This window comes from Somniosus microcephalus, unplaced genomic scaffold, assembly GCF_052327205.1.
Source record: "Somniosus microcephalus isolate GS21.2 unplaced genomic scaffold, FLI_Smic_1.0 unresolved_chr4, whole genome shotgun sequence".
In the NCBI taxonomy this organism is placed as follows: domain Eukaryota; kingdom Metazoa; phylum Chordata; class Chondrichthyes; order Squaliformes; family Somniosidae; genus Somniosus; species Somniosus microcephalus.
The window spans coordinates 27,104,802-27,116,972 of record NW_028225182.1 but is presented as its reverse complement, the minus strand read 5'-3'; the positions used below and the strand labels follow the sequence as shown (position 1 = coordinate 27,116,972).

At 46.9% G+C, this 12,171-nt stretch overlaps 1 protein-coding gene across 2 annotated transcripts in view; it reads left to right on the top strand.

The window, feature by feature from the left end:
- The first annotated feature begins 3,416 nt into the window (after positions 1 to 3,416).
- LOC147090049 (uncharacterized) overlaps positions 3,417 to 12,171 on the top strand; it is a 39,390-nt gene continuing 30,635 nt past the window's right edge. For both annotated transcript variants that reach the window (XR_015075314.1, XM_085977224.1), the window contains exon 1: positions 3,417 to 3,507. The gene's annotated coding sequence lies outside the window, so the exon portion shown is untranslated. The remainder of the gene's footprint in view (positions 3,508 to 12,171) is intronic.

Here is a 12,171-nt window from a genome sequence, read left to right as displayed (position 1 = left end):
AGAGAAACTATTTCTGCTGGTTGGGGATTCTAGCACTGGGGGCATAGTCTAAAAATTAGAGCCAGACCTTTCAGGAGTGAAATTAGGAAACACTTCTACACACAAAGGGTGGTAGAGGTTTGGAACTCTCTTCCGTAAACAGCAATTGATGCTCGATCAATTGTTATTTTTAAATCTGAGATTGATAGGTTTTTGTTAACCAAAGGTATTAAGGGATATGGGCCAAAGGCGGGTGTATGGATTAGGTCACAGATCAGCCATGATCTCATTGAATGGCGGAACAGGCTCGAGGGGCTAAATGGCCTCCTCCTGTCCTATGTTCCTAACTAGTGATTTGTAAAGGTTTAGTGTAACTTCCTTGTTTTTGTATTCAATGGCACTATTTACAAAGCCAAGTATCCCATACGCTTTCTGAACCACCTCACCAACTTGCCGTGGCACTTTCAAAGACTTGTGAATATGGACCCCCAGGTCCCTCTTTACTTGCACCCCCTCAAAATAGTCCCATTTAGATTATATGGCCTCTCCCTGTTGTTTCTCCCAAAGTGCATCACTTCACACATCCTCATTTAATTTCATCTGCCTTGTGTCTGCTCATTTCACAGTCTGTCTCTGTCCTTCTGAAGTCTGCTACTACTACACTCACAAAACTTGGCAACATAGTAAATAGTATCATCCGTAAACTTTGAAATTGTTCACCTATACCCAAGTCCAGGTCACTTATATATAACAAGAAAAGCAATGGTCCTAATCCCGACCCCTGGGGGAGCCCACTGCATACTTCCCTCCAGTCAGAAAAACATCCCTCAGCACTGCTCACTGCCTCCTCTCCCTTAGCCAATTATATACCCAAATTACCATCAGCCCTTTAATTCCCTCTGCTTCTATTGTCAGAGTAAGTCTCTTATGTGGTATTTTATCAAATGCCTTTTGAAAGTCCATATATACAACATCTGCTGCACTACCTTCATCAACCCTCTGTTACTTCATCAGAGAACTCAATCAGGTTAATCAGACACGCTGTACCTTTAACAAATCCATACTGGCTGCCCCTTATTAACCCATGCTTCTCCAAGTGAGAATTAATTTTGTCCTTGACAATGGTCTCTAGTCGTTCGCCCACACTGACATTAGACTGATTGGCCTGTAGTTACCAGGTTTATCCCTCTCCCCTTTTTTTAAACAGGGTGTAACATTTGCAATCCTCCAGTCCTCTGTCACCACTCCCATATATCTGAGGGAGATTGAAAGATTGTGGTCGGAGCTTCTGCTATCTCCACCCTAGCTTCCCGCAGCAATCTAGGATGCATCGCATCTGGACCGGGTGACATGTTAACTTTGAGTGATGACAACCTATTTAGCACCTCCTTTCTATCCATTTTTATCCAATTTCTCTACTCCCTCCTCCTCTGCTGCGACATTAACTTCATCCTCTTCTTTTGTGAAGACAGATGCTAAGTACTCATTCAGTACCTCAGCCACGCCCTCTGCCTCTGTATGATGAGCTCCTATTTGGTCCCTAATCGGCCCCACCATTCCTTTAACTATCCTTTTACTTTTCATATGTTTATAGAAGATTTTTGGGTTCTCTTTTATGTTACCTGCTAATCTTTCCTCATATTCTCTCTTTGCCCTTCTTATATCCTGTTTAATTTTCCCCCCCACTCTCTGTATTCTCCTGGTTTTTGACTGTATTCTGCACCTGACATTTGTCGTAAACCTCCTTTTTCTGTTTTATTCTAACCTCGATATCCTTTGTCATCGGGAGCTCTAGCTTTGGATGCCCCATCTTTCCTCCTTATGGGAATATGCTTGGTTTGTACCCGAACTATCTCAGCCTTGAAGGCCTGCCATTGGTCATTCAGTTTTCCTGGACAATCTTTGTTTCCAGTCCACCTGTGCTCGATCCCTTCTCACATCACTGAAATTGGCTCTCTTCCAGTTGCTTATTTTCACCGTTGATTTTTCTTTGTCCCTTTCCAAGACTACTTTAAACCTATTGATATTGTAATCACTGTTAACCAGATCCCTCCTGTCCCAGAACCGATGAGAGACCCTTTAAATGTTCTGACTGTGTAAAGAGGTTTCAGAGTTCATCCAACCTGCTGACTCACCAGCGAATTCACACAGATCCTCAAAGACAGGAAGATATTTTAGAAAGGCTGGCGGCACTAAAAGTTCGTAGCCATCTCAGAGTAGTGACCCTTTAATTACAATCTCGCAGAAGAAGGAGAATCACTGTCCCTTTAACTACCACAAATGCCTGTGTGGAGGAGAGGGGGAGATACAGTCTGTCCCAGTAACTGTCGCAGAACAGAAATAGCGACCCTGTCCCATAAGGGCTTCACCCTCCCCTACTTTTCCTCAAGTGTCTCATCCTTAAAATTCTCATCCTTGTTTTCAAATCCCTCTGTGGCCTCGCCCCCTCCCTACCCCTGTAATTTCTTTCAGCCCCTACAATCTTCCGAGATATTAGCGCTTCTCTAATTCTGGCCTCTTGAGCATCCCCAATTTTAATCGCTCCACCATTGGTGGCCGTGCCTTCAGTTACCTGGGCCCTGAGCTCTGGAATTCCTTCCCTAAACCTCTCCATCTCTCTACCTCTCTCTCTTTTAAGATGCTCCTCTTTGACCAAGCTTTTGGTCATCTGCCCGAATATCTTACGTGGCTTGGTGTCAAATTTTGTTTTCTAACACTCCTCTGAAGATCCTTGGGACGTTTCATTACATTAAAGGTGCTTTATAAATACAAGTGGTTGTTGTTGTTTCCTGAAACTAATAACAAATTCCCCAGAGGGAAATAAACTTGTCCTTTTACTCTGAAATATTAAAAAGTTTATTCTACAGAAGCATGGGGTTTATCTGCTTTTATTGATGAATTTAAAAAGTCTCTATTAAAACCTGAGCCAGTGTGTTGTGAGCCAAAGAGCCTTGTGTCCAATACGGGGAATAAAGGCCCACAGCCGCCCCGGGCCCTGAACAAGGGACTGGAGAAACTCGCTGCCCAGCGGATCAGCCGGCGCTAGTCCCGCCCCTCGGGCTCCCCGATTGGTTGGAGGAACCGCCGCCGGCTCGCTCCTCCAGCCCCGCCCACTGGGTGCCGCTAGTCCCGCCCCTCGGGCTCCCCGATTGGTTGGAGGACCCGCCGCCGGCTCGCTTCTCCAGCCCCGCCCACTGGGTGCCGCTAGTCCCGCCCCTCGGGCTCCCCGAGTGGTTGGAGGACCCGCCGTCGGCTCGCTCCGCCCAGCCCCGCCCACTGGGTGCCGCTAGTCCCGCCCCTCGGGCTCCCCGATTGGTTGGAGGACCCGCCGCCGGCTCGCTCCTCCAGCCCCGCCACGCTCGCTCTCTATTGGTCGGAAGCTCCCGTCAATCAGGCCGTGGGCCGGGGTCACGTGCCCCTGATGCGATGACGTCACTGAGGCGCCGGTCACGTGTTTCTGAGGAACTCTGACCCGCTCCGCGAGGCTGAATCTGCTCCGTTCGCTTCCCGGGACCCTAAATCTCCCAGGTTTGTGTTTACCGTCATTTATTTCCCCGTCTCTCTCCGCTCGTCCGTCCAGCTGAGAAAACTCGCTTTCGGCCGGTAATTCCGACTCTTCAACCGTTAACGACCGTCACCCAGAGTGTCGCCCCTGAGCATGCGCACTAGCAGCTGGTCCTGGGACTCTGCCCCTGAGCATGCGCACTAGCAGCTGGTCCTGGGACTCTGCCCCTGAGCATGCCCACTAGCAGCTGGTCCTGGGACACTGCCCCTGAGAATGCCCACTAGCAGCTGGTCCTGGGACTCTGCTGCCCCTGAGCATGCCCACTAGCAGTTGGTCCTGGGACTCTGCTGCCCCTGAGCATGCCCACTAGCAGCTGGTCCTGGGACCCTGCCCCTGAGCATGCGCACTAGCAGCTGGTCCTGGGACTCTGCTGCCCCTGCGCATGCCCACTAGCAGCTGGCCCTGGGACTCTGCCCCTGAGCATGCGCACTAGCTGCTGGTCCTGGGACTCTGGGCCCCTGAGCATGCCCAATAGCAGCTGGTCCTGGGACTCTGCCCCTGAGCATGCCCACTAGCAGCTGGTTCTGGGACTCTGTGCCCCTGAGCATGCGCAGTAGCAGCTGGTCCTGGGACTCTGCCCCTGCGCATGCCCACTAGCAGCTGGTCCTGGGACTCTGGGCCCCTGCGCATGCCCACTAGCAGCTGGTCCTGGGACTCTGCCCCTGCGCATGCGCACTAGCAGCTGTTCCTGGGACTCTGCTGTTCCTGTGCATGCCCACTTGCAGCTGGTTCTGGGACTCTACCCCTGAGCATGCCCACTAGCAGCTGGTCCTGGGATTCGGCCCCTGAGCATGCGCACTCGCAGCTGGTCCTGGGACTCTGCTGCCCCTGAGCATGCCCATTAGCAGCTGGTCCTGGGACATTGCCCCTGAGCATGCCCACTAGCAGCTGGTCCTGGGACTCTGCCCCTGAGCATGCCCACTAGCAGCTGGTCCTGGGACTCTGCCCCTGAGCATGCCCACTAGCAGCTGGTTCTGGGACTCTGTGCCCCTGAGCATGCGCACTAGCAGCTGGTCCTGGGACTCTGCCCCTGAGCATGCCCACTAGCAGCTGGTCCTGGGACTCCGCTGCCCCTGAGCATGCGCGTTCTAAACCCCAACAAGCATGATGACATTGAGGTGCCCAGAGAGGAATCTGTCATTTGCCTTTGATCAATAACCCTCATGGTCTTGAGGACCTCCATCAGGCTGGCCCTCATCCTTCGCTGCTTCAGTGCAAAGAAAAGCCCCAAACTTCTCCAATCTCTGTTACTAACTGCTCTTTGGAACAGAGGAGACTGAGGGAGACTTGATTGAGGTGTATAAAATTATGAGGGGCCTGGATAGAGTGGGTAGGAAGGACCGATTTTCCTTAGCAGCGAGGTCAATAACCACGGGCCATAGATTTAAAGTAATTGGTAGAAGGATTACAGGGGAGTTGAGGAGAACTTTTTTCACTCAGAGCATGGTCGGGGTCTGGAACTTTCTGCCTGAAAGGGTGGTAGAGGCAGAAACCCTCATCTCAGTTAAAAAGTACTTGGATATGCACCTGAAGTGCTGTCACCTGCAGGGCTACGGACCAAGAGCTGGAAAGTGAGATTAGGCTGGAAAGCTGTTTTTTGGCCGGCTCAGGCACGATGGGCCGAATGGCCTCCTTCTGTGCCCTAAATTTCTGTGATTCTATGATAACCCCTCCATTGCTCGACAGTCTGGGTCAAAATGGAGTGAAAAAGAAAAACAAAGAACTTAAAGAAAGAAAAGAAAGACTTGCATTTATATAGCGCCTTTCACGACCATGGCACATCCCAAAGCGCTTTACAGCCAATGAAGTGGAGTCACTGTTGTAATGTAGGAAAAGTGGCAGCCAATTTGCGCACAGCAACATCCCACAAACAGCAATTCCAAAATTCTATAGATTATGGAACAGTTCCTGCAGATTGGAGGGTGGCAAATGTAACCCCGCTATTAGCCTAACATCAGTAGTAGGGAAAATGCTAGACTCGATTATAAAGGATGTGATAACACGACACTTAGAAAATATCAACGGGATTAGACAGCGTCAACATGGATTGATGAAAGGGAAATCGAGTTTGACAAACCGACTGGAGTCTTTTGAGGATGTAACTGGTAGACTAGATAAGGGAGAACCAGTGGATGTGGTGTATTTGGATTTTCAGAAGGCCTTTGATTGAAGTCCCACATCAGAGGTTAGTGTGCAAAATTAAAGCTCATGGGATTGGGGGTAATATACTGGCATGGATTAAAAATTGGTTAACAGACAGGAAACAGAGAATAGGAATAAATGGGTCTTTTTCTGGGTGGCAGGTGGTGACTAGTGGGGTACCGCAGGGATCAGTGCTTGGGCCCCAGCTATTCACAATATAGATCAATGATTTGGATGAGAGAACCAAATGTAATATTTCCAAGTTTGCTGACGACACGAAACTAGGTGGGATTGTGAGTTGTGAGGAGGATGCAAAGAGGCTTCAAGGCGATTTAGACAAGTTGAGTGAGTGGGCAAATACATGGCAGATGCAGTATAACGTGCATAAATGTGAAGTTATCCACTTCGGTAGAAAAAACAGAAAGGCAGAGTATTATTTAAATGGTGATAGATTGGGAAATGTTGATGTACAAAGGGACCTGGGTGTCCTTGTGCACCAGTCACTGAAAGCACACATGCAGGTGCAGCAAGCAGTTAGGAAGGCAAATGGTATGCTGGCCTTCATTGCAAGAGGATTTGAGTACAGGAGCAAGGATGTCTTACTACAGACAGTTATACAGGGCCTTGGTGAGACCACACCTGGAGTACTGTGTGCAGTTTTGGTCTCCTTACCTAAGAAAGGATATGCTTGCCATAGAGGGAGTGCAGCGAAGGTTCACCAGACTGATTCCTGGGATGGCAGGGCTGTCGTATGAGGAGAGATTGGGTCGACTAGGCCTGTATTCACTAGAGTTTGGAAGAATGAGAGGGGATCTCATTGAAACGTATAAAATTCTGACAGGGCTAGTCTGGGTGCAGGGAGGATGTTTTCCCTGGCTGGGGGTTTAGAACGAGGGGTCACAGTCTCAGGATATGGGGTCGGCTATTTAGGACTGAGATGAGGAGAAATTTCTTCACTCAGAGGGTGGTGAACCTGTGGAATACTCTACCACAGCAGGCTGTGGAGGCCAAGTCACTGAATATATTTAAGAAGGTAGATAGATAGATTTCTAGACACAAAAGGCATCAAGGGGTATGGGGAGAGAGCGGGAATATGGTATTGAGATAGAGGATCAGCCATGATCATATTGAATGGTGGAGCAGGCTCGAAGGGCCGAATGGCCTACTCCTCCTATTTTTCTATGCAACGTAATAATGACTAGATAATCTGTTTTTTTTAGTGATGTTGATATTGGCCAGGACACCGGGGATAATTCCCCTAATCTTCTTCGAAATAGTGCCCTGGGATCATTTACGTCCACCTGAGAGAGCAGACGAGGCCTCGGTTTAACGTCTGATCTGAAATACGGCACCTCTGACGGTGCCGCACTCCCTCAGCACTGCACTGGAGTGTCAGCCTGGATTTTTGGGCTCAAGTCTCTGGAGTGGGACTTGAACCCACAAGCTCTGACTCAGAGGCGAGGGTGCATTTACTCGCCGCCCTTCACGACCCCAGGATGCCCATAACACTTCAGGGCCAATTCATTGATTTTGAATTGCTGTCACTGTTGTAATGTAGGGAAAGGTGCCAGCCAATTTATACTCGGGGACCCTCCGTTATTCCTTCCCCTGGCTTCCCTCAGAATCATCGGATGGAAACCATCATGTCCCTGGGATTTGTCCCCCCTCCGTTTGAGGAACGTCTTCAGTCCCGTATCTTGTAGCTTTTAAAAGCTCTTTAGAATAATTTGTCCGTGACGACACTGTTGTGGAGTATTTTAAACCAACACTCGACACGAGGTTTTAGATCGATTGTCAAGTTGTCTTTATTGCAATGGTGGGGAAACAGTCTGCTCTGTCTTAGCCAGACCTTTCCAAATTGGTACAGCAAACACTACATTTTTATACATTACAATACACATGTCAAAATTCATTCCTGCCACCTGATTGGACCTTGGCCCGCATGCACCTTCACTGATTGGTTGCCTATGCTGCGTTACATTAAAGCACCACCTTTATTATCGGCCGTTATCCCACAAGCTGTTGTTGCACCCATGACCTTTGTTTATGCCAGATGGGTCTCATCAACATTGTACTTCTGACTCATTGTCCTCCTTTCCTGCCTCTCTCAGCCTCTTTCATTGGTTTACTTCCCTGCCAGAACAGAACTTACATCCTCTTAGGTCTCTTATGGTTTCCACATCCGACTATGTTATCAACTTAGAAAAAGCTTACTACTGCAAAAGGCCCATTAGATTATTGTCTTTATTACACCATTCAGTGAAACTGCCAGCGATGTCAGTTTAACCCTTTCCCCACTGCAATCCCCCCTTTTGGTACTTGGCCCTTGCCCAAGTTAAACCACATGAATAAGCATCGCTGTGCCTCCTGCTCCATGCGGTGATCAGGCGCTGGTTCGGGAGGCCCTGCATACCCATCATGTTTAGAGCAATCTTGTGTTTTCTGACTCGCTTTAGCTCTTTGTTTGGTCCGTTTCTTTTTACAAGTGGTGCATGCTGCTAGTCCCCATCCTATAGCCATGACTAACTGTACTATCACTAATATATGAGAAATGATGCGGATCCATGGGTGTATGTTGACATTCACTCCCCAATCCCACAGCTCCTCATACCACGGGACGTCCTGTAGCTCTACCTCAATGTCCCTTTTGTCGAAATCTCGACTCTCAGTGGGACTCTGAAACGAGCAGCTCCGGTAGATGTTCTTTTTTAATAAATTTTTACTTGTCACAAGGAGAGCGTCCCGCTCAGTCAAAGGCTAGCAGAGACTCTCCAGAATTACAGATTAACAACACATTTATACAGTCAAGTCAACAGGTTATGGTTTCTTCATGTGTCTTTCAAGTCAGACAAAGGGACAAAGAGTTCTTCAATCCTTAACTAAGTTTCTACATATTTCTAAAGTCTGGCGTAGCGAAAGACTATTGATAATACAATGGGTAGTTATTTATTCTAGACTATTTAATTAAGACGATCAGTATTGAATGGAATGTAGAAACTTCATACAGTATGTTTCTTCTGTTATCTGGTGGTCAAGCCTCTGGCCAGGTGGCTTGCGTAAGGTTCCCTTTACTGATGTAAATGGCCTTTGTTTGCAACGCAGATAAGCAACAGTTTACAGTGTTTAGTCAAGGTTAATATGTTTAAGGAAGGAATAGAGGACATTTCTGCAGAGGCTTCTGGGAGGACCGGGACTCCATTTTGTTTGTCAAAAAGGGGCACATGTAACTATATTCAGCTTTAAAAGGTACATTTCCACACTTTCTCACTCCCCAAGATCCCTTTGCAGCACTATGTACTGTTTCACCATCTTACTTAAATCCTTTTTCATTTCTTGCAGATCCTCTTGCAGGCAGGGTATTGGGGCCCTGACTGGATCTTCATAATTAACCAACTCGTCCTTTAGACTATCTGGCACATTTAGTTTTATCTCCTCCCTTGAATGTACATACACCAATCTGGTGTGTCCAATTGTCACAGGGACCTTTGGCGTAAAGCAAAAGTTAGGCATTGTGATTGCACATACAAGGTTACTATATTGGTACTCAGTCTCTGTGGTGGCTATACAATACTCCCCTTCGCCTCTATATCTCGAGCGGGTGTGATGGTGATCAACATGTGATAATTCCAACACACGTCCCTCTGTCTTATTATAGCCGCACTCATCCTTACGGCCTTCTCCTACCGGATGTGGGCATATCGTAAGCGTGCCTTTCCCGTGGCATCCGTTTAGGGAGACTCCTCTCATAGTACCATTCTTCCTGATGGCATAGGTATCAATTGGATAGTATTGGAGACATGTCTCACCCCTCACTATGCCTATGTTTGTTACCTGGTACTGTGGGTATGGAGTCGTGTCTAGTCCCACCACTGGTATCAGGAGTACCATGCCTATCATTGCTGTCACTTCGGCTTTACATTTTTGTATCACTGGATATACTCTGGTTATCCCTTTGAGGGTACAAGCACTCCGAGGGCCTGGATTATGGCTCAGGCCATAGAGCTGTGTGCTGTTACTCCAGTCTGGTACCTCGCCTCGCTGTATCTGTGCCAGATTATGTTTTAACTATCCGGTGATCCATTGGCCATAGGCATGACACAAGCCTCTCCCTACCCCGTCTTTTGCCTGTTCCTCATCTCTATGGTTTAGTTTGTTAATAATGCTAGCATGGTCCTCTATAACCTTGATTCCCTCGAGTAATTTCCTTATCGTATGTCCTCCCAACTCTGATCCTTGTCGAACCAAACCAGTTTCCTTCTCTAAAATTTGTTGTATTACCCTTTGTAGTCGTTCCACATGGCTCTGGACTCCTTGTATATCTAGGGCATTAATGAATGATGTCCCCGTGTTTATTCCCGTGAGTATATCGGTTCCTAAGCTCCTCTTAATCCTTTGGTGGAATGCAGCATGCCCCCTAAAATTAGTAGCCCCTGTCGGATCATCAGCTTGGTTAATGACATTCTCCATCATATATGCTTACAATTCTCTAGTTTTAGTAAACCTTTCACAATATCCTGGCCATTGTAACATGGTTAAGTTCATTAGTACCGGTACAATTTTGTGTCTCCCGTTACCATACAATTGTTCTCCCTCGGTAAATAATACTAGTCCATTCATGGGTCCAGGTTTCATATCTGGACATTGTAGCATCCTCGGTTCGCTTGTCTCTTCTTTCTGTGTATTGGGAGCCGTGGATGAGACTCCGAATGTGATTGTTCCATTAAAACATGGTGCTTCTTCATCATGTACTTGTCGTGTAATGTGGGATGTCTCTTCGCTTATTTCGTGTCCCAGCAGTAATCCCACCTTCATGGTGAAGTTTCCCTGTAAATTAAGCAGAAGCCTGGCCATCACCAGAGGTTAGTTTATCTCCGGTGTTTATTCCATTGTTCCTGTGGGATTTAAGATCAGATGGGTTATTGCTTTATTGTTTTAATTGGGTCCAATGTTTCCATCTACCCTTTCCCCTCATATCTATACATGCGCACGTATCGCTGGTCATGATAACCTCAAATGGTCCGGTCCATCTAGGTGAGAATGCCGATCTCTCTGGCAATATTTTAACAAATACCTGCTCGCCCACCTTGGGTAGGGACTCCGAGGCCCCCTGCTTTTGTGTATTTTTATCTCTGATGTCTTGTTGTTCTTTAACTTCTTGTTCGAGCTCCTTCAATTGATTATCCAATGTTTGTACGTATTTCTTAATTTTATCTTTTAAGGGTCCTAGTCCCTCGCTACCAGATGCTGCTCCTTTTAAAGGGAAATTAAAGAAGCGTGCAATAAGGGCACAGCAGTCGTCATGGGTGACTTTAATCTACATATAGATTGGGCTAACCAAATTAGTAACAATACTGTGGAGGAGGAATTCCTGGAGTGTTTACGGGATGGTTTCCTGGACCAATATGTCGAGGAACCAACCAGGGATCAGGCCATCTTAGACTGGGTATTATGTAACGAGAAAGGATTAATTAGCAATCTTGTTGTACGAGGCCCCTTGGGTCGGAGCGATCATAATATGATAGAATTCTTCATTAAGATGGAGAATGAAGTAGTTGACTCAGAAACTAGGGTCCTCAATTTAAATAAAGGAAACTACGATGGTCTGAGGAGCGAGTTGGGTAGGATTGATTGGGAAATGGCACTCAAAGGGTTGACGGTGGATAGGCAATGGCAAACATTCAAAGACCGAATGGATGAACTACAGAAGTTGTTCATCCCAGTTTGGCATAAAAATAAAACAAAAAAGGTGACTCAACCGTGGCTAACAAGGGAAAGTAGGGATAGCATAAGATCCAAGGAGAGGACATACAAATTGGCCAGAAAAAGCAATAATCCCGAGGAGTGGGAGCAGTACAGGATTCAACAAAGGAGGACAAAGGGATTAATTAAGAAAGGGAAAATAGAATGAGAGTAAGTTTTCAGGGAACATAAAAACTGACTGTAAAAGCTTTTATAGATATGTGAAGAGAAAAAGATTGGTGAAGTCAAGCGTAGGTCCCTTGCAGTCAGAATCGGGGGAATTTATAATGGGGAACAAAGAAATGGCAGACCAACTAAATACATATTTTGCTTCTGTCTTCACAAAGGAGGACACAAATAACTTCCCAGAAATACCGGGGAACATAGGGTCTGATGAAAGGGTGGAACTGAAAGAAATCAGTATTTGTAGGGAAATGGTGTTAGGAAAATTGATGGGACTGAAGGCCGATAAATCCCCAGGGCCTGATAATCTACATACCAGGGTACTTAAGGAAGTGGCCCTAGAAATAGTAGATGCATTGCTGGTCATCTTCCAGAACTCAATAGACTCTGGAACAGTACCCATAGATTGGAGGGTAGCTAATGTTACCCCACTGTTCAAAAAAGGTGGCAGAGAAAAAGTGGGGAAAATGCTAGAGTCCATTATAAAAGATGTAATAGCAGAGCACTTGGAAAGCAGTGACAGGATCGGACAAAGTCAACATGGATTTACAAAAGGTAAATCA